Source organism: Natator depressus, chromosome 2 (assembly GCF_965152275.1).
Source record: "Natator depressus isolate rNatDep1 chromosome 2, rNatDep2.hap1, whole genome shotgun sequence".
Taxonomy (NCBI): domain Eukaryota; kingdom Metazoa; phylum Chordata; order Testudines; family Cheloniidae; genus Natator; species Natator depressus.
Genome location: NC_134235.1, coordinates 179,166,938 through 179,189,037, shown reverse-complemented (window position 1 = coordinate 179,189,037; position 22,100 = coordinate 179,166,938). Strand labels below are relative to the sequence as shown.

Genomic DNA, 22,100 nt, shown 5'->3' with positions numbered 1-22,100 from the left:
AACGTCTGTTGGAACTGCAGGAAAGCCAACAAGAGCACAGCCCCCTGCTGCATCCACTGTATAACCGCATGCCCTCCTCCCCAAGTTCCATATCCGCCTCACCCAGATGCCCAAGAACGTGGGGGTTGGGGGGGGGGGGAAGGCTCCAGGCACCCAGCCACTCCACTCCAGAGGATGGCCCAAGCAACAGAAGGCTGTCATTCAAAAACAGTTTGATTTTTAGTGTGGCAACAATAAGCAATGTGACCTTGACCTTCCCTCCTCCCCCACCCCACCCGGGCTACCTTGTCCGTTATCTCTCTCTTTTTTTTTTTTTTTTTTTTAAATTAATACAGAAAGAATGCATGGTTTCAAAACAATAGTTACTATATTTCGAAGGGGGGAGGGTGGTTGGCTTACAGGGAATTAAAATCAACAAAAGGGGCAGGTCTGCATCAAGGAGACACACACACAACTGTCACACCGTAGCCTGGCCAGTCATGAAACTGGTTTTCAAAGCTTCTCTGATGCGCAGCACGCCTAGCTGTGCTCTTCTAATCGCCCTGGTCTTTGGCTGTTCAAAATCGGACGCCAGGAAATTTGCCTCAACTTTCCACCCCGCCATAAACGTCTCCCCCTTACTCTCAGATATTATGAAGCACACAGCAAGCAGCAATAACAATGGGAATGTTGGTTGTGCTGAGGTCTGACCTAGTCAGCAAACAGCGCCGGCGAGCTTTTAAACATCCAAAGGCACATTCTACCACCATTCTGCACTTGCTCAGACTATAGTTGAACTGCTCCTTACTATTGTCCAGGCTGCCTGTGTACGGCTTCATGAGCCATGAGAGCAAGGGGTAGGCTGCGTCCCCAAGGATAACTATTGGCATTTCAACATCCTCAAGGTTAATTTTCTGGTCTGGGAAGTAAGTCCCTTCTTGCAGCTGCTCGAACAGTCCGGAGTTCCTAAATATGCGAGCGTCATGCACCTTTCCCGGCCATCCCACGTTGATATCAGTGAAACGTCCCTCGTGATCCACCAGTGCTTGCAGCATCATTGTGAAGTACCCCTTGCAATTTATGTACGGGTTGGCAAGGTGGTCCGGTGCCAAGATGGGAATATGAGTTCTGTCTATTGCCCCACCACAGTTAGGGAACCCCACTGCAGCAAAGCCATCCACTATGACCTGCACATTTCCCAGAGTCACTACCCTTGATAACAGAACGTCAATGATTGCATTGGCTACTTGGATCATAGCAACCCCCACAGTAGACCTGCCCACTCCAAATTGATTCCCGACTAACCGGTAGCAGTCAGGCATTGCAAGCTTCCACAGCACTATTGCCACTCACTTCTCAACTGTCAGGGCTGCTCTCATCTTGGTATTCCTGCATTTCAGGGCGGGGGAAAGCAACTCACAGAGTTCCAGGAAAGTGGCCTTACGCATGCCAAAGTTTTGCAGCCACTGTGAATCATCCCATACCTGAAACAGTATGCAGTCCCACCAGTCTGTGTTTGTTTGCCTGGCCCAGAATCGGCGTTCCACTGTATCAACCAGCCCCACTGCCCCAATTGCCACAGCCCGTGCTTTCAGGAACATCTGTGTCCATGTCCTCATCAAAATCCTCCTCGTGCTGGCGTCTCTTAGCCCGGCTCTGCATATAATCCAGGATAATGAGCGAGGTGTTTACATTGCGCACAACAGCAGCGGTGACGGTGAGCTGAGCACGCTCCATGATTGCCATGGTATGGCCTCTGCATGGGTAAACCAGGAAAAAAGGTGCGAAACGATTGTCTGCCATTGCTTTCACAGAGGGAAGGGTGATTGACGACATGTACCTGAAACCACCCACAACAATGTTTTTGCCCCATCAGGCATTGGGCGCTTAACCCAGAATACCAATGGGCAGCGGAGACTGCGGGAACTGTGGGATAGCTACCCACAGTGCACTGCTCTGTAAGTTGATGCTAGCCATGGTAGTGATGACGCACTCCGCCGACTTAATGTGCTAAATGGGGACATACGCAATTGACTGTATAAAATCAATTTCTAAAAATCGACTTCTATAAAATCGACCTAATTTTGTAGCGCAGACATACCCAAAGAAATGCAAGGCCTGGTTACCCGAATGAAACAACATCATGAGAAATGTTCCTTCTCAGGAGGAAGTTGCGTTGAATATGATCTGGTGATGTTCTCCTCCTAATACAGCATGCCAAGAAAAACCTCCAAATATTAATGATTAACCTGTTGAACTGGACTTCATAAATATCTGCTTCAATTATCTTTGGTAAATGAAATAACCAAACAATCATTCATTTTCTGATATAGCTGTAAAACTAATCTGAAAAGTTTTCAAAATAAATCACTTAAAAAATGTATAGTGTGTACCTTCTAAAAAATGAAACCTACATCTATCTCTGAGTTGTGAATTATATGTATTAAGGTTATAACAACCCAAAAGAATGCACTTTTATGTAAAAATCCATGATTAAATCGAGTCTTCCTGACTAGTGATTTAAATCAATTTGATTTAAATCAAATCCACCCTGGTTGTATTACACATAAAAGTAAAAGCACATTACCTCATAAGAGGATATCTATACTATGATGGGAGGAAGGTGAGTAAGACTCCTGTGATATCTTTAAAGAAGCAGAATTACAAGGCAAGTAATTTTTCTCTCTCTGCAGATACCATTTGCACCAGCTTTCCACTCTTGCAGAACAAATAGTGTGTGGGATGTTCTAAACTAGTGTGACAACAAACAGAGCAACAAGCAAATTAAGCAAGACAGGGTGGATAGATTTAAATCAAGCAATTTAAATCACCAAGTGGAAAGCCTTGATTTAAATAAATTTTTATTAACTTTTCCATTTGTACTTCAGTTATTTTCCAAAGAAAGGAGCATTCTTATTGGTTGATACAATTATTAAAACATGAATAGAGCCTTTACACTAGAGTTGTTAAATCTTTTTGCTACCTAGGAGGTACACTATAATGATATGTTTATTTAAGCAATTGTATAGCTTAATATTTTCAGATTCTTATTAGCTGTACACTTTTAGTATGTTAGAAAATGATGAATGATACATTGTCCCATTACTAGAAAACTGACTTTTTGCTCATTTGTGTCAAGCTGCATTAGGATTTAACTGGAATTAAACAAAATGTTAAATGTTTTGGATACAAATTTCTCTGATCAAAATGTGTTTCCTATTTATAACAATGATACAGTTAACCCATCTGTTTACTAAAAGTGAATTAAACTGATTATTTCAGGTCAGCCTAGGAACACTGTCAAATATGCTTAAGTGAAAGTGACTGGAGCTTAAGTTCCTACTCTTTGAAAATGAGAACCTCTTAAATTACTTATGCTGACCTATTGTGCCATATTGATAAGGCTTAACCTCAAAAGTTAAAGAAAGAATCAGGGAAAATTTATATAGAAAAGTAACCTTTAACTCAAAGTTTTTGAAAGAGGCTCATGGTTTCAGCATATTTATTTTTATTTAAATGTTTTGAGAGTATAAAAAAGTTTGTCCATAACATTTTGTATTAAATTCAGATGTCATTTTAAACAGTTTTTAAAAAGTAAAAGTAAGTAAAAGAAAATAAATTTTTTTAATTTTTTTTTCTTTTATCGAAAAAACAAAAACAATTTTTATCAACCCTGTTGAATACAGTTTAAGCACAGGTGTGGGAGCCAGGACTGGTGGAGTTCTGTTCCCAACTCTGACACTGACTCTCTGGCCTTATCTACACCATGGAAATCTTGCAAAGATTTCTCACCACTGCTTATACTAATCCAGCTCCACCAGTGACAACAATGCTGGGAAACCTTGTGTAGGCAGCTACCTGCATTTCAAGACTAGATGTTCTCTGGGCTGGGTTAAATCTTTTGGTGCTTAAAATGTGATGTCAATTGGTGGCTGATCTACACTAGGATTCTCAAAGTTGCTACCCTCAGGGGAGGTAACCCCAGAGTTAACAATTTGCAGTATTTCCCTAATGGAGATGGGAAATGCTATATAGATACAAAGTTGCTTATTAGAGCGCAACTCTGGTTTACGTACACAGCCATCCTCCTTGAGATAAGACATGCTATTGCCATTGTTGCAGGGAAAAGGGGATAACTTGGAAATTAAAAGGAAAAATCCTATTCTGTTATATGACAGGTAATAGAGCCAAATTCACCACTGGTGTAAACTGTGTAATTATTGACTTTAGTTAGGTCCAAGCCACATATGCTAACAGTGAGTTTGGCTTGAGAGGGGGAGGAAGAATGTCAAGCATAGAGATATCTTTTTAAATAAACCAACAATGGCTCTTGTTCTGTGACAAAGAACTACACCATTAAATTAATCAGATTCACATTTAATTCTTGTATTTAAGGGGTGGATTTTACTAGTATTATATTTTACTTGTAGAGTGCTATACTTTTTCATGGCGGCCTCTGAAGGCCTGTCAGAAAAGTAACTGTTCTGTGGAGTTTACAATCTAAATTAATACAATTTAAATAATTAAAAGACAGGGTAGGAGCAGAGAGTCATAACTGATCTGTGGTGGACCAGGGTTTTCCATGTCTAAAGTGCCATTCATCCAGCAATCTCAAAAGGAACAGACGTGATATCTTCACTCAAAGTAGTACCTTACTCTGACTAGTTTCCTTGATTTTAATGGAACATGGTTGGAATTTGGAATTGTGATTTGTCACATGGTTAGAGCCCTGGGGGGTGGGGTGAAATCACAATTCCAAATAATATATGGAAATAATGAAAACAGCACAGTATCTGCTGTTAGAGAAATTGTGAGAGGTAGAAGCTGGCGTCCATGCACTCTGGTCTTGTGCTCAGTGCTAGCAGTTCATGTTCCAAACGGCAATGGTGGCTATTATGCCTTGCAAAAGACAAAAAGAAGAGATGGATTCAGGCAACTTTAGAATGGGGTACAGAAAGAGGTCCCTGAGGGCTGTTTGCACCACACTGCAACTTTTCCTGCTACTTGAAGCCACATGTCCTTCTGCTAGATAGCTTTCATGCAGCCAGGACTCAAGCCACCTGGATATGCCATACCTAATCATTTCAACTCTGTCAATAATCAAACTGCTACTGAGAGGGCTCCTGCACTGGGATGGAATGAGGTACACTTTGGGGATGATCCAAAGCCAGATTCTCAGCATGATGATATAAACATGAGTAGCTATAAACACAAAAACACACAAAACAGATTTATATTTTTATGGGCTAGCATTGGGCTATGAGGATCATTTGACATGCCTGAGCTTTGCCAGGACTTAGCTACCAGAGGTATCTGTAAAAAGCCCACCGGAGCTTCTTTCCACAAAGGATGAAGACAACATCTCCTGTTAATACTTTCTTTTCTTGTTACAAAGTGCGGAAGACCGCTCAGCCTCTTGTTCAAGTCAACGGCTAAGAAATTCACTTTCAATGTGTCCCACTGGAAAAAGGTCTAATACATCACTCGCACTGGTCTTGAGACCACTTGTCCTAAATCATGTTCTCTACCACAAGACTCTGTGCTCAGTTCTACGGACCAGTGCTTCCTTGTGCTATACACGTCTCTGAGAGACAAGGCTGGCCTTTGGACAGATGATCATGAACCCACGGATACTTGGTACGTGCTGGATAACACAGTAAATTATAAGATGCAACATGCCCAAGGCGATAGATTTGTTGCCTTAGTAAAACCTGATGTACACCAATTAAAGCTTGCCCAGTGCCTTGTGTCTAAATAAGGGTATGAGAGTTACAATGCCTTAACAATATTGGTCAGTAGGTGTTGAGACTACAAAGGTGTTTAAGACAGGGAGCTTTTGGCTGAATAAGGTTGAATCTACCATTAAACAAAAACAAACAAAAAATCAACCTGGAAAACTGGCTTAAAAATATTCATGGCCCACACATGAAACTCCAGCTCCTATTGGTGCTGTTACTGACTAGCTAGTACTCTGACACCCTCAGCTGACAGCACCAGCAAACCTGATGTGCCAGTTATCTTACAGCTCCACAAGGGAATGAATATGCCTTGTATATGTAATTGATGTCTTAAAAGTACTGGTACCTGGGCGGCCACTATCATGCCAGGCAAGGTGCAGAGGCTCACTTCACACAGTGAAATCCTTTACAGAAGATGATGTGATTACAAAGCACAAATACTTTGAGAGAGGCTTGCTGAGTTACACTTTATGGGCACTGATACTCCTTAAGGTGCTAACACAGCAGCAGATCAGAGTTTATATTTTACTTCAGGCTCTTAGATTTATTCCTGGAGCTCTTAAGCTGTTCGTGCCACTCAAGACAAAACATACCATGGCACTATCTGAGGTATCTGTAGTTTGAGGGGAGATGCAGGGGAAGAAAATAGCTAGGCTTTCAAAAATCAGTGCTACCCAAAGTAGGTAAACATGCTGGAGATACAGAAGAACAGAATTGCCAAGTACTAAAAATGCTCTGGAACTCTAAACGCAACACTAGACTTAGTCCAAGGCAAAAGGTTTCTGTATTAAATTATGGACAGGCTCTACAGATTGGGATAGGCACCAGGAAAACTGAAAGAAATGCATAAAACCAAACCAAAAATAAAATTATTCTATAGAATTACATTATTATAGCAAAGTGAGATTTAATACGAGATCAGATTTTTATTTCACAACTAAGTGAACAACATTATAACATCACCACCATCTTTTCAGACCCACATTTTAAAAATAATTATCTTCTCACCAAATTTCATAAGGGAAAGATTCATTCACTGAAGATACATATTGCTATTACAGACCAATGTTCTATTTTCTAATTAATTAAAAAAGCAAAAACCAAAACCCCACAAACAAAAACCATGGTAAACGGGTCATATTCTGAAACATAGTATGTACTAGAAACAAACACTAAGAGCCTCAACATTTGGTAACTGAAGTACTTAACAAGCGCATAAAGTAGTTAATTCTGTAAAATGACACTTAAGAACTTAACAAATATTTTTAAAATAGTATAACTTTAATTTGTCAGCATTCTTTTAACACAGATCTTGGGTTTGGCATGTATAGCACACCCTCACACTTCCCTACTATTTCATTAATTATACAATATATGCCTAATACACAAGAGCGAAAACTAAAGTTATTTCAAATATGCCTATCACTCTATTACTTAAGCACCACTACTATGAAATATTTTAATCATATTGAATGCACATGATTATCTATATTTTTAAAGAACTTATAAAGAGACTAACTATCCATTACATACATTTACACAAATCTGTTCTCTAGTTTCAAGAGATTTTCTATGTTGCAGTAAATACTGTACAACGGAGGGATGAATTCCTTTCTTTAGGAGTCATTAAATGTAATTTTGTAACCACTAAAAACAAAACTCTTCAAATTAATCAACTAGATTACTTTCCCCCAAAATTTCCTGCTCTTGGCAACAGAAACCAGAGCTTGAATTGTGACACACTATTACGAACGAATTGCACCACATCACAAACATTTACTACAAGTATCAACCACTATATCAAATCTCCTTTTTGTTTCTCTCCTCCTCCATAAGCTCTACTTATAATAAATACCTGTTCAGCAATGTGTCCTATCAAATTACAAGTTTCTCAAGAGGCTGTATCTAGTAATGTTCAGACAACAAGTTGTACATTAATTGTGAGTTATGCTTTTGCTGCTTATTTTTAAGACCTTTGTCATACCCAAAACTCAGTGACTTCGCTTCCTATCTGAATCACATTTTCCAAAATTCACATGTTAAAACACTGTCATCTTCTATATATTGGCTAAAGAGAGAATCATGATGAAAATGAATTCTTTCCTTTGAAGCAATTCCACAGATTACTCTAGAATGGACACCACCACTATTTTGCCTGATGCCCCTTTCACAGAACTTTCCTCAGTCCTCATACTTAACTACTCCCAGATCCAGCTCAAGAACATTGTCAGACCTTGCACTGTCAGTGAGCTTCTCTCAGTTCCTGTTAATTCTGCACTCTCTTTCTGAAATAAAGAATTATATGAGCCCCAAGTGATACCTTGCATTTCTATAGCACCTTTAATCAGTTCTGACATCATGCAACTAGCCAGTGACGCATTGGGGAGACAATACTGTTACCGATGCATCCGATGAAGTGAGCTGTAGCTCACGAAAGCTTATGCTCAAATAAATTTGTTAGTCTCTAAGGTGCCACAAATACTCCTTTTCTTTTTGAGGATACAGACTAACACAGCTGCTACTCTGAATACTGTTAACGCCGCTCTTCAACTGTTAGCTCAAAAGGCATTTTAATTTTTTATGTATTTACAGGCACAGTAGACAGTAAAAAATAAAAATAGCAGCTAGGAAGTGATTTAACTTACCTCCTCACAGGAGAGTTAGAGATTTAAGACAGTCTCCCAAAATGCTGGAAACTAAGCCCTGCTCCCTTAGGAAAATGAAGTCAATCATATTCACCTCTTCAACCCAACCATGTGTTGTTAAAGGTTTACCCAAAATAATTGCTCAATCAGATTAGATTGAAGATGTCAAAAGATCTATACTTCTCCTCTCAAACTTTGAGAATCAGTGAAATACTTGAAATGTCAATAATGCTAACTACCATCATTTAAATGAATGGGGTACCCATACATCAGACCTTTCATTCCAGGCTCTCTGCAAATACAGGCAGACACTACTGCATCGATTACACTGTGGTCACATTTTTAAGGTTTTCCATAACAGCTAAACAGCACTTCTTTTCAAATGAAAGCTGAGACCCCAAAGAACAACAGAGAAGTCTGTCTGAACCCCTGCAATAGCCCTTTGTGCCCACCCTAGGAGGGCAAAGTCAGCACTTTGGAAAACCATGAACCCTGCAGGGTGTGCTGGTAAAGTGCACTGAAATACTCATCTCAGAGGTGCTGCATAGAAGGATTCCGTACTCAGTTTATTAGAGAGAGAAATAAATTTCAACAGTGGTAGTAATTTAATCCTAGCACGTCAACACTGAGGACACATTTCTTGGACAGGGCATTGCCTCCTTCCCACCGCACCTGTGAAACCATCAGTGGGCATGGGGCAACTGAATAGCACTTGGGGAATCCCACACAATAAATATACATGAGATATATGCAGTATACATCTATACTAACACCCCATATATAAATCCACATACCACATACATCTACAACACATAAATATTCAAATTTATTGCAGGCTGCAGTGGGGGTATTTGAATATTTGCCTTCTTTTTCCTCTCAGGTCTTCAATTACCACCCCGCTTCCGCCGCAGGATCGGGGTCCCTCCCAACCCTTCGCCTCCCCCACAGGAGCGGGGTCCCTCTCCCCCCCCCCCATTTCTCCTCGTGACCTGCAGGGTCACGAGCTGCGGGTCCCTTACCGAGGACAATCCACTGCAGGTCTCCAGCGCCGGGAGAAGAACTGGCCCGCGGCCGCCTGACACCCACCCCGTGAGCCGAGCACCTCGCTGGTCCCGGCTCCAGTCCAGGCTATTGCCCACAGGAGCCCAGGGGAAGCGGGAGGTCCGGAACCCACAGCGAGGAGCCGCCCTGGGTGAGCGCGGTGCTGCCGGGCGGGGCACCCCGGGCCCCTGGCAAGGAGCTGCTCTTCCCGAGCAGGAGACAAGAGAGAGAGCGGCGATGCCCAGGCCCCCGCGCCGGAGGCTACAGCCACATCGCCAGGCCACAGGAACAGCGGTTATTTTCAAATCGGTCTTAGGGTTCCATGGGCGGGGGGAGCGCGCGGTGGCGGTTACGGAGCTGCGCCGGCGGTAGAACACCAGCGCCGCGGCTGTAGCAGCTGAAGAGGCGCTGTACGTCCCACCACGCGCGCGCACAAGTGCGCCGAGCTCCACTCACGACTGTCCACAGGGGCTGGGCGGTGCCACTCCCGGTTACAGGGCGCGGACGCATGCGCACAAGTAGCCGGGCGAGGGGGCAGGCTTTCACAGGCGGAGCTGCTCGGCTTCTCGGCAGGGAGCCTGGGCCGAGCCTGCTTGCCACTGCGGAGCGGGGTGCAGCTTCTGACTCGGACTCTGCTCCTGTTGGCTGCTGAGTGCACTAGGAGCCGGCTGAGGTGTGACTGCTCAGCCGTGGAGGAGACGGCTGGCAGCGTGAATCGCTGTGGCCTCTTTGACAAAAGTCAGTCACTTGTCGTTAAATGCAGTGGTGTGGGGTAAGGGGTTTTCTCTCCCTTTCCACGTGACCGGCCTGCGCTGGAAGAACTGGGTGCTGGGCGGAGACCGGCGTTTTTAGGAGGAGGCACACCCAGCTTGGGGCCAACTTTGTGTGTTTTCCCTCCACGCCTGTCCCAAGGTACCGAAGGAGAGTGACGCTCTTGGCAGCCGCCTGTCAAAATGTCCTCGTCACCGCCACTCGGCCAGCTGCTCCCTGAAATGGGCAGCAGGATCCGCCAGCCCGGGAGGGCTCTGTTACATTCCCGCTGACCCGGGAGATGCGGGGACAGGCGGCGCCAACCCCCCCAATTAGTCATTAGTCTCCGCACTCGACGAGGTGAGTCAAAACTGTGGCAGGCAGAGGGAGGTTCGTAAGTTTTTTCTGCCCTGCGAGGTTGAATAAAGTGATCTGGATTGTCATAATCTTTCCCCCCAGGGAACAACGTACCCCGAGCCTCAATCAAGGCTTTATCCCCTCACCTCGCCCTGCAAAATTGATTCAGCCTTGGTGTTCTCACTTCCAACTTCCCTTTTTTTCACTGCCCAAACCTTGAATTCTTTTTCTTCTAAATAGCACCCCTTCACCAGAGCACTGACAGTTTTGGGGATGTTTGTGACATTTCTTGGGGCACCCAGGGCTGAGAGTCACCTTGTTACTACTTGTCTCCAGCATGAGGGAATCTTGATTGTCTTAGCTGAGTGTTAGCTCCCTACCACAACCAGACTGTCAATCACTCTCCTATGGACCAGGCCCTGCTTTTGCCTTGCGGGTGGACAAAAGGTACACCCCAGCCCTGAGTCCCTTCAACGTAGCTCCCTGTAGTATATAGCTCCTGATCACTTGATACCCACAAAAATCCCAAATCCTCTATTCTCTAAGGAACAGTGTATCACAGTTTACTGCTCCTGTATTAGGCACAGCACTTGAGTTTAACTATAAAACAAAAATAATTTTTTTTAAAAGCATGAGAGGTGGGAACAAATTGTTACATATAAATCATCATCATAACAGGTCTTCTAAAACCTAAGCTTAACTAACAAGTTGTTCTCCTGTCTATAGAAGCTTGTCTCACCCAAAGTTCATGCCAGCATTTTCAGCCAAGCCTGGTTGAGATCCCTTTCTTATAAAGCAAACCCACTGTCAGTTTACTTCCTAGGTGAAGGATGCAAGTGCCTCTTTTTGCACCCCCAAATATATCAGAACAGATCTTTGATGTTCACCTCAAGATAGGGTCTCCCTCCCTGCCCCGCCCGCTGTTTATGTCATTCTATTAGTTTCTTTAGCTCTTCATTAGCATTTGACTTAGCATGCTAATAGCCTCTTGTTGTATGTTATACATTACATATTGGTCCCACAGCCTCTATATGGAGGAGTTTCGCTCAAGCTACTCTACTGTTTTGACCTACACAGCTAGAGAACATAATTTGCAGTATATAAACATAAGTCCTCACATGTTCTCCATAATACTTCTCACAATGGTTATGTGACACAGGCTTGCAGCAGAGACCGTACATGACATTATTTTGGTGAACCCAGGGGATTCCTGTACAGTTAGACACCCTCATTGCCCTCTGCCAGCTGGCATTCAGAGGTTCTTGGGTCACAGTGCTGATGTATGGGTAAAGGTCCCTCATTTGTATTTACATCATATAACAGTTTGCAGAGGCCCCAGACAAGAGTGGAGTGGAGCTCCATTGTGCTAGGTACTATACAAACATATATACAAAGATATGTGCCAAAGAGTTTACTTATCTAATATGACATCTAGGTGGTGGGAGGAAAAGGAACAGAATCAAATATATACCATTTTTATATATGCATAGGGCCTGATCCATCACCCACTGAAGTTAATGGAATCTTTCTGTCCATTTTAATGAGCTTTGGAGGAGGTCCATACACACTTACAAGCTGTTTTCGTTCCTGTAAATAGGTAAAGTATCTACTGTCCTCATCTGCCCTTCAGCTTATCAATAACTGGCCAGTTTCTCATAGGCATCAGACAGATGTGAGGAGAGATCTGGAGAAAGGATAGTGGAATCTAATGGATCAGTTCAGTGAGGGCATGCCATGTGTAAGGGCCAGTGTGGAAAAAAGGCATGGGTGAAAAAGTGAGGAATGGGTAAGTAAATTAAGTGGCAGTCCTAATGATAAGGCCTCAGTTACAAATACCTCCAAAGCCCTCAGTAGAAACATAATCCTGTACCACTGGGGGAAAAAACAAACAAAACCAAGAGTAGAATGAGGAAGGGGACAGAGTGAAAGAACTTTGGCAGTGACAAAGTCAATATTTGCCAACCCTTAAATCTGCCCTCAGCTGTTACGATCCTAATTCAGAAAGTGAGACTTTGTTATAGAGGAGACAACTTTCACACATACTTAAAGGGTAACCTCCTTAGAAGTTTTGCTAGTGTTTCATACTTTTTCTTTGATAATTAAAGATATTCAGGTTTAAGGAAAAAATGGCCTGATCCTGTCCCACCCTCATTCCTCACTTGATCATGTAGTGCAATCATCATGCTTTACTTGTAATATGTTAATTTTTGTGGTAATAGATGGTGATCTCACTGCAGGGTGAAGCAGAAATGTTGATGCACGGGTCAAAAAGGCACTCTCAAACACGAAGTAAAAGCAAGAGAGAAAGTGACTGGTCTTGAAAATGATAAGTAATCTCTTGTTTTGAGTTGATTCCTATAAAAAAATTCACCTACTGATTTTGTGGAATTTATGATTGTTTAGTGGGAGTCTTCATAAAAAAAATATTAGGAGCATTTTGGTTTGGTTTAGCTGGTGAGAGCAACCGTCTAACTTCTATAATATCCTTTTTAATACGAGTTCTTCCTAGCTCTGTTTGGGCTGGCTATGTGGAATCTTCTGAAATGTTCTAGCTTTGTGTGGGATGGCTTCTCTGGCGACATACTGCTAGATGTAGGAAAAAAGTTTTCATTTGTGTTTGTACATTTTTTTATGATGAAGTATTGGGATTTGCGTAATGTTGTTCTCTTCATATCATAGGCAGCACATTTTTCTTTAATGATGCAGTCAAGAGACTCCCCACTTGAGAGCAGACATGAATTTTTGTGGTTTAAAAGGGGCATTTGTTTACTTTTCTGAGAAGCAATACACTGTATCGTATGCAAACATTCTGCAGCGGTATGACATGCAACAATACCAATTCATAATACAATCTCACTGATAGGTGGCTCAATAGCCACCTTTCTAACAAACATTTAATTAGAAACATGTAAATGAAAAGATCATGTTTGACTCTCTGTTTTGAAAGGACTGAAATAACTGTACAGAGAATGGTCAGTCTGTAAAGCCTTTCAAATTGCCACTGAAGTAGCTTCCAATATTACTGAATTATCAATTTTTCCCCACTAAAAACTGCTGGATGCTCATGCTTAATTGTATGTGGTGTTTAATGTTGCCTGTCATTCTTGTGGTAATTTGAAAGGTGGCTCTCTAGAGAAATAGGGACAAGAAGCTGTTTGACCCCCTGGGAGAAATGGGATTCAGCAAAATTCTGAACACTTTCTAAAATATGTTGACTTTTTCACAGAAAGAATTCCAGACACTGGAAGGATTTTTTGAGAGAGTGTGTCATATTCTAAGTTTCTTTTGTCATCTCATTTAGTAAAAAACTCAAGACAGACAATAAACTCGCAGGTCAAACAGCATATCAATTTCTCTCTCTCCCCCTCCCCCCCTTTTTTTTTAATTAGAGATTTTCAAAGTGAACACATGTCCAAGTAAGGCCTTGTCTACACTAAACATTTTTTCTTGAAATTTCCTACTGTATATACCATTGTTTCATCTCCACTGGCGAGAATTTGAATGTAGGCCAACTGCCAGCCGCTGCTGGTGTTTTGAACTATCACATCATCTAGACCTGTGCTGAACAGCACTAGATAACACAGTGGTGGCTCATCTACACTAGCACTCTCATTTTTGCTACTGCCAGTCGAAACATTTTAAGTTAAAAAAAACTAATGTACAAACAGCTAAAAAATACATTTGGAACAAAAACATCCGTATGCAATTCTACCACTACCTGTATGTGAAGGGCCTAGCTGTGACCCTAAGAACTGCCTATGGGAGGAAGCTATACTGAACTGCTTTGTTCTGTTTAAGCATTTAAAGGGTGAAATCTGCATTCTGCTTAAACAGAAGATCACACTGGGAAACATATCCTGTAGGAATCTTGTAATTTGATTAGTGGGAACAGTTTCAATTATGACTTGGTGTCTTCTTCCTGCAATAAAGTTCTGATCTGATGTATACAATTTTTAAAAAAAGACTTTCACAGTGAAGCAATTTTGAATAGAGAGTGCATACAAAGAAATATATTTGCCTGGGGTTTGTCTGCTATTAATCAAAATACTTGATTTTGGATGAGGGTTCTCTGTCCCCCTCACTTTGGCATTTCTCTTCTTGCAGTGAAGCTTTAGCTCGGAGTTCTGATGCTATAATTTATTGATGAGAAAGTTATTGTGACATCACACATTCACTATTGTTGGCTAAATTCATCCCTCATGTAATTCCATTCCTTTCCCCCTTTTGTGTCCTCCCACTCTTGTCTCTGCCTTCTTCTTCCCCTATGCATGAAACAAACTTACAATCCAGTCTGTCAGGCCTCCTTTTCTCTTCATTTTAACTCTTCTAAACACTTCTTCAATCAGACCCACCCACAAACAGTAAACCACATCAAATGCCTTCTGAAACAACATTACACGACTAAAACAAGGGAAACAGTAAGGAAGGGGGAATAGGAGAATACAGAGATTGCTTTCTCCCCTGGGTCTCCCAGCACATTTTATCTATATCACCTTTTACATTGGAAATTCCTCAGGGCTGAGATTATCTTAATAAAAATATGATCTGGTATAGCATAGCAGTCACACTTACTATCATGGAGGAGTGTGTTGAAAATCTCTTATTATCATAGTGCCTAGGAGGCCTAGTTATAGACCAAGACCCTATTGTGCTTGTGCTGTACAAACACAGAGAAAAAGACAGTCCTTCCCCCAAGGAGCTTATATCTAAGACAAGAAACAACAGATGGCTGCAGACAGGAGAGTACATTCTTACTGAAGACTTCTGGATAGATCATTGGTAGGGGCCCTACCAAATTCATGGCCAAGAAAAACACAACACAGACTGTGAAATCTGGTCTTTTGTGTACTTTTATCCTATATTATACAGATTTCACAGGGGAGACCAGCATTTCTCCAGTTGGGGATTCGGACCAAAATGGGAATTGCAGGGTGGTCGCAAGTTATTTTAGGTGTGTGGGTGGGTCCCAGTATTGCTACCCTTACTTCTGCGCTGCCTTCACAGCTGGGCAGCTGGAGAGTGGCGGCTGCTTACTGAGAGCCCAGCTCTGCAGGCAGCAGCACAGAAGTAAGGGAGGCAATACCACACCATGCCATCCTTATCTCTGTGCTGCTGCTGGCTGCAGCTCTGACTTCAGAGCTGGGATCCCAGCCAGCAGCTGCCACTCTCCAGCTGCCGAGGTCTGAAGGCAGTGCCAATGCCAGCAGCAGCACAGAAGTAAGGTTAGCAATACCGCAACTCTCCCTACAATAACCTTGCGACCCCCACCACCACTCCTTTTTGAGTCAGGACCCCTACAATTACAACACCGTGACATTTCAGATTTAAATAGCTAAAATCACGAAATTTTCTATTTTTAAAACCCTATGACCATGAAAATGGACTGTGAATGTGGTAGGGCCCTAATCACTGAAGAGTATGAAGTGACTGTTGGAGGCGATTACACACAAGGTGAAAAGCTGTGATCAAGATATTATAGCTGTAAAATAAAATGATAGACCAAATACTGGAAGAGGCATGCAGCCTGGTATCTGAAAGTCAAAAGCTGTTCTTTCTAGCTTGTGTGTCAACAGTAAGAGATTTTGTAATTGCTACTTAGTTAACAATTTTATTGATGACACATGAGTCAAAATAGAATCCAATTTACTGTTCCATAACAAATCTCTTTAAGGAATAAGTCTCAAATGAGTCTGCAGGACTAGCAGGAGTGAAAAGCAGTAACAGCTTATTTTTTTCTCAGAATGAAGCAGACTTGTCTAAACACACAGATCTTTTGAGTATGTACATGATTTTTATTTCATACTTACTTTTCAGACCATAATCACACTTATGTAGGAATTTTATTACAACACAGTTTAACCTGGCTTCTCAGTACAAGTGGGTTTTAGAATTTATTGCAAGTCTAGTGGATCTTGTTATTAGCGATAGCCTAGCCCCATAAATGAATGTAAGCCCAGTGTAATATAATGACTATATTTTAGTCTTATAAGATTATATAAGCCCAAATAATATAAATTACTTCCACCCAGTGATGGTGTACCCACAGAGCACTCGTAAGTAAACTAATAATCAGCACACATGTAAGATATAGTTACTGTTTCTTTGAATCCCTCCTTTTTGTATCTTACAATTCGACTACTGCTGTACAATTCTCTTCAAGAAATAAGTCAGAAATGCACACACTGTTTGCTTAACAAAACACTCTCAACCAACTTAATTTACTGCCTTTTGATTTCAGTGGAGCCTCCCTCACATACTCCAGCAGTGAATCTGGTTGTCTCATGTATTTCATTTTATAAACAAAATAAATCAAATAGTTTTTAAAGGTGTAAAATTCACCTTAGATAAGAGGATATGTTGGTTTCCCATTAAATATATTGTCCAGATTACTCAACCTGACTGCTGCATGTTGTTTCTTGCCACTCATCTGTGCTTTGTCTCCTTCTCACATTGCATACATCTGACATTAATTTACAGCACATTCCCTGGAGGTAAGGTAGATACTTCATTTATACATTTGGTGTTAAATTATAGGAGCAAAGCTACAGTAAAATATTTTAATTTTAAATGTATCAGGGATTGAAATGCATTTCCCTTGTGAGAAATATTAAACCTGAAACTCCCAGAGTCCAAATTGGTTGCATCTTCCTAACACGCTTGGCCATTCTTCATGCCATAACCATTAGCACAGGTTCAGATGCTTATGGGACTGATTTTCACATTGTCAGTAAAGCCAACTTAAACTGTGAAAACTCAGCACACCTGAAAAATCAGGTCATTACAATTTAATGCCCCACTCCTACTAAGAGGTATGTAGGAGTTTGAGCATATGAGTAATTCTGTAGATTTCAACTAAACTACGCACATGTTAGAAGTTAAGCATGTGTCAAAGTCCTTGCAGGTCAGGGGCTTTAGAAGGTAACATTTACGAATAGGGTACATAGGCCAAGGTCTAAGACAACAGCAGTATTCTCAACCCATTATTTTAATACATGTCTTGCAACATTTGGTATTTTCTGACAGCCCCAGCTGTTGAAATTATGTGAAGATAAGAATTGTAACTTTTTTTTTACTTAGGATGTTTCTATCCTTCATGCTTTCAGAGAATTGCTGGAAAACATGACCCGAAAGACTTAAACACCAGAAGTCAAATAAAAAGGCCCCAAAATAGTTATAAATAGATCTCACTATTTTTTATCCAGTCTCTTGATTTTGGGAGCCTGAACCATGATTTTTGAATGCTAGGGATTGTCACTATTTTAATAGTAAACAAATGTCAACATTTAGAGGTCAAGAGGAAAAAAAAGTGATACGCATGATTTTTCCTAACACTTTTCCCCGTTCCATTTATATTTAAAGGGACTTTCAGCTTAAGATAAATTTCTCTGTAAAATTTTACCGACTGAAGTTAATATGATATGTTAACCTATAATGGTAAACAAAAAGAAAAAACTTTTTTTTTTTTTCAGTTTGTTTACAGTGTTGTGAAATATGCATAGTCATTTTCACTGTTTATTGAGGGGCTTACCCCAACTACAGGGAAGAGAAGAATTTTTAGAAAACTAAGAATGTATAAAAATACAAGAAGTTTTGGTAGATGGACTCGAAACCGTGTCTAGTACGTGAAAATACTTTAAGCAATTTTTATTGACTAGCTTTCAAGTTGACAGTTTCCCTTTAACTCAACTGAGTATTGAATTATAGTGCCGCAATAACAGCTTACTTGGACTTTTGTATCCAATGAATTTGTGTATATATTTCAAGTTGTATCTGTTTGTGAAATTCTCCACCCCTAAACTGGAAAGTATAAAAAATGTGAGGGCAAGTTTTTACATTCCTCTGCTTAAAGTGTAGCTGTACTCTAAAGAATGACTTACTTAAATTACATGTGGGGTTGCATGTCTATCTTCTCAATTATTCATGTATCAAATGTTTTGTCTGTAAGATGTTTTTTCTACGTGCCAGCCATGTAAACAGAGTCTGGCTTTTCAGCGGTAAAGTGCATTTATTTCTATCTCATGCATCAGCATTAATAAGAGGCCAAATTATGTCCTAAATTACATGCATGCATTACCGTTGTTTTAAAATCTATGGTCTCACTGACACCTATGCCATTCCATTGAAGTTGTATACGTGTAACTGGTTGAAACTTTTAGAAAAAAAGTCTGATGGTGCAAGAAAAAGGAGCTTAGGGTTTTTTGTAGTTGTGTGACAATATTTTTGCGGATTTTTATTCTTAAAGCCAACACAAGTCAGCAGATCTGACTCAGCATATACAGTGAGGTTTTACTATGTTTAGTATGATTCTGCTCTGAAAAGTGGCTATGCAAAAATGACACTCTTATTCAAACTTGCTTTCTTTTTCAAAGATCTTCTAACTTTAGTGATACATTTTTAATGCTTTTTACTCTGGTTAGCACTGCAGAACCAGCACAACTAAGCCTTGGTCTACACTAGGAGTTGAGGTCGAATTTAGCAGCGTTAAATCGATTTAACCCTGCACCCATCCACACGACGAAGCCCTTTTTTCCGACTTAAAGGGCTCTTAAAATTGATTTCCTTACTCCACCTCTAACAAAGGGTTAGCGCTGAAATCAGCCTTGCCGGGTTGAATTTGGGGTACTGAGGACACAATTAGACGGTATTGGCCTCCGGAAGCTATCCCAGAGTGCTCCATTGTGACCGCTCTGGACAGCACTCTCAACTCAGATGCACTGGTCAGGTAGACAGGAAAAGGCCCGCGAACTTTTGAATTTCAATTTCCTGTTTGGCCAGCATGGCAAGCTGCAGGTGAGTGCAGAGCTCATCAGCAGAGGTGACCATGCAGAGGTCATCAGCAGAGGTGACCATGATAGAGTCCCAGAATTGCAAAAGAGCTCCAGCATAGACCGAACGGGAGGTACGGGATTTGATCGCTGTATGGGGAGAGGAATCTGTCCGATCAGAACTCCGTTCCAGTTTTCAAAATGCCAAAACATTTCTCAAAATCTCCCAGGACATAAAGGACAGAGGCCATAACAGGGACCCGAAGCAGTGCCGTGTGAAACTTAAGGAGCTGCGGCAAGCCTACCAGAAAACCAGAGAGGCAAACGGCCGCTCCAGGTCAGAGCCCCAAACATGCCATTTCTATGATGAGCTGCATGCCATTTTAGGGGGTTCAGCCACCACTACCCTAGTTGTGTTGTTTGACTCCTTCAATGGAGATGGAGGCAACGCGGAACCAGATTTTGGGGATGAGGAAAATGAGGAGGAGGAGGTTGTAGATAGCTCACAGCAAGCAAGCGGAGAAACCAGTTTTCCCAACAGCCAGGAACTGTTTCTCACCCTGGACCTGGAGCCAGTACCCCCCGAACCCACCCAAGGCTGCCTCCCGGACCCGCCTGGCGGAGAAGGGACCTCTGGTGAGTGTACCTTTTAAAATACTATAAATGGTTTAAAAGCAAGCATGTTTAATAATTAATTTGCCCTGGCATTTGCACCTCTCCTGGATGTGCTCCCAAAGCCTTTGCAAAAGGTTTCTGGGGAGGGCAGCCTTTTCCGTCCACCGTGATAGGACACTTTACCACTCCAGGCCAGTAGCACGTACTCGGGAATCATTGTAGAAAAAAGCATTGCAGTGTATGTTTGCTGGCGTTCAAACAACATTCGTTCTTTATCTCTCTGTGTCATCCTCAGGAGAGTGATATCATTCATGGTCACCTGGTTAAAATAGGGTGCTTTTCTTAAGGGGACATTCAGAGGTGCCCGTTCCTGCTGGGCTGTTTGCCTGTGGCTGAACAGAAATGTTCCCCGCTGTTAGCCACGGGGAGGGGGGAGGTATGAGGGGATAGCCACACAGTGGGGAGGGAGGCAAAATGCAACCTTGGAACGAAAGCACACGTGCTATGTATGTAATGTTAACAGCAAGGTTTACCATGAAAGAGTGTACCCATTGTTCTATAAAATGTGTCCTTTTTAAATACCACTGTCCCTTTTTTTTTCTTCACCAGCTGCATGTGTTTCAAGGATCACAGGATCTTCTCCTTCCTAGAGGCTAGCGAAGATTAGAAGGCAAAAAAAATGCACTCGTGAAGAAATGTTCTCTGAGCTCATGCTGTCCTCTCACACTGACAGAGCACAGACGAATGCGTGGAGGCAGACAATATCAGAGTGCAGGAAAGCACAAAATGACCGGGAGGAGAGGTGGCGGGCTGAAGAGAGTAAATGGCGGGCTGAAGCTGAAAGGTGGCGGCAGCGTGTTGAGAGGAGGCAGGATTCAATGCTGAGGCTGCTGGAGGATCAAACTAATATGCTCCAGCATATGGCTGAGCTTCAAAAAAGGCAGCTAGAGCACAGACCGCCGCTACAACCCCTGTGTAACTAACCGCCCTCCTCTCCAAGTTCCGTAGCCTCCTCACCCAGACGCCCAAGAATGTGGTGTGGGGGCCTCCGGCCACCCAGCCACTCCACCCCAGAGGATTGCCCAAGCAACAGAAGGCTGGCATTCAATAAGTTTTAAAGTTTTAAACTTTTAAAGTGCTGTGTGTCCTTGTCCTTCCCTCCTCCACCTCCCCTCCTGGGCTACGTTGGTAGTTATCCCCCTATTTGTGTGATGAATTAATAAAGAATGCATGAATGTGAAGCAACAATGACTTTATTGCCTCTGCAAGCGGTGATCGAAGGGAGGAGGTGAGGGTGGTTAGCTTACAGGGAAGTAGAGTGAACCAAGGGGTGGGGGGTATCATCAAGGAGAAACAAACAGAACTTTCACACCGTAGCCTGGCCAGTCATGAAACTGGTTTTCAAAGCTTCTCTGATGCGCACCGCACCCTCCTGTGCTCTTCTAACCGCTCTGGTGTCTGGCTGTGCGTAACCAGCGGCCAGGCGATTTGCCTCAACCTCCCACCCTGCCATAAATGTCTCCCCCTTACTCTCACAGATATTGTGGAGCACACAACAAGCAGCAATAACAATGGGAATATTGGTTTCGCTGAGATCTAACCGAGTCGGTAAACTGTGCCAGCGTGCTTTTAAACGTCCAAATGCACATTCTACCACCATTCTGCACTTGCTCAGCCTGTAGTTCAACAGCTCCTGACTACTGTCCAGGCTGTCTGTGTATGGCTTCATGAGCCATGGCATTAAAGGGTAGGCTGGGTCCCCAAGGATAACTATAGGCATTTCAACATCCCCAACGGTTATTTTCTGGTCTGGGAATAAAGTCCCTTCCTGCAGCTTTTGAAACAGACCAGAGTTCCTGAAGATGCGAGCGTCATGTACCTTTCCCGGCCATCCCACGTTGATGTTGGTGAAATGTTCCTTGTGATCCACCAGTGCTTGCAGCACTGTTGAAAAGTACCCCTTGCGGTTTATGTACTCACCGGCTTGGTGCTTCGGTACCAAGATAGAGATATGGGTTCCGTCTATGGCCCCACCACAGTTAGGGAATCCCATTGCAGCAAAGCCATCCACTATGACCTGCACATTTCCCAGGGTCACTACCCTTGATATCAGCAGATCTTTGATTGCGTTGGCTACTTGCATCACAGCAGCCCCCACAGTAGATTTGCCCACTCCAAATTGATTCCCGACTGACCGGTAGATGTCTGGC

General features: G+C 42.3%; 1 protein-coding gene and 1 long non-coding RNA gene across 8 annotated transcripts in view; one reads left to right on the top strand and one right to left on the bottom strand.

Annotated features, from left to right (window-relative positions):
- The window catches only part of LRRFIP2 (LRR binding FLII interacting protein 2), a 146,857-nt gene extending 137,041 nt beyond the window's left edge, over window positions 1-9,816 (bottom strand). The window contains exon 1 of one of the 5 annotated variants that reach the window (XM_074945399.1): window positions 9,382-9,816. The gene's annotated coding sequence lies outside the window, so the exon portion shown is untranslated. The remainder of the gene's footprint in view (window positions 1-9,381) is intronic. The other 4 variants (XM_074945401.1, XM_074945400.1, XM_074945403.1 and 1 more) reach the window with 4 other exon arrangements.
- Window positions 9,817-9,933: 117 nt separating this feature from the next.
- On the top strand, window positions 9,934-21,118 carry LOC141981629 (uncharacterized). 3 transcript variants are annotated; one of them, XR_012637866.1, is made up of 4 exons: window positions 9,934-10,513; window positions 12,001-12,107; window positions 19,506-19,911; window positions 20,500-21,118. It is a non-coding gene; the product is annotated as an uncharacterized LOC141981629 (long non-coding RNA). The 3 variants fall into 3 exon arrangements; XR_012637864.1 differs by having other exon boundaries at window positions 18,928-19,911; XR_012637865.1 differs by lacking the exon at window positions 12,001-12,107.
- The last annotated feature ends 982 nt before the right edge of the window (window positions 21,119-22,100 follow it).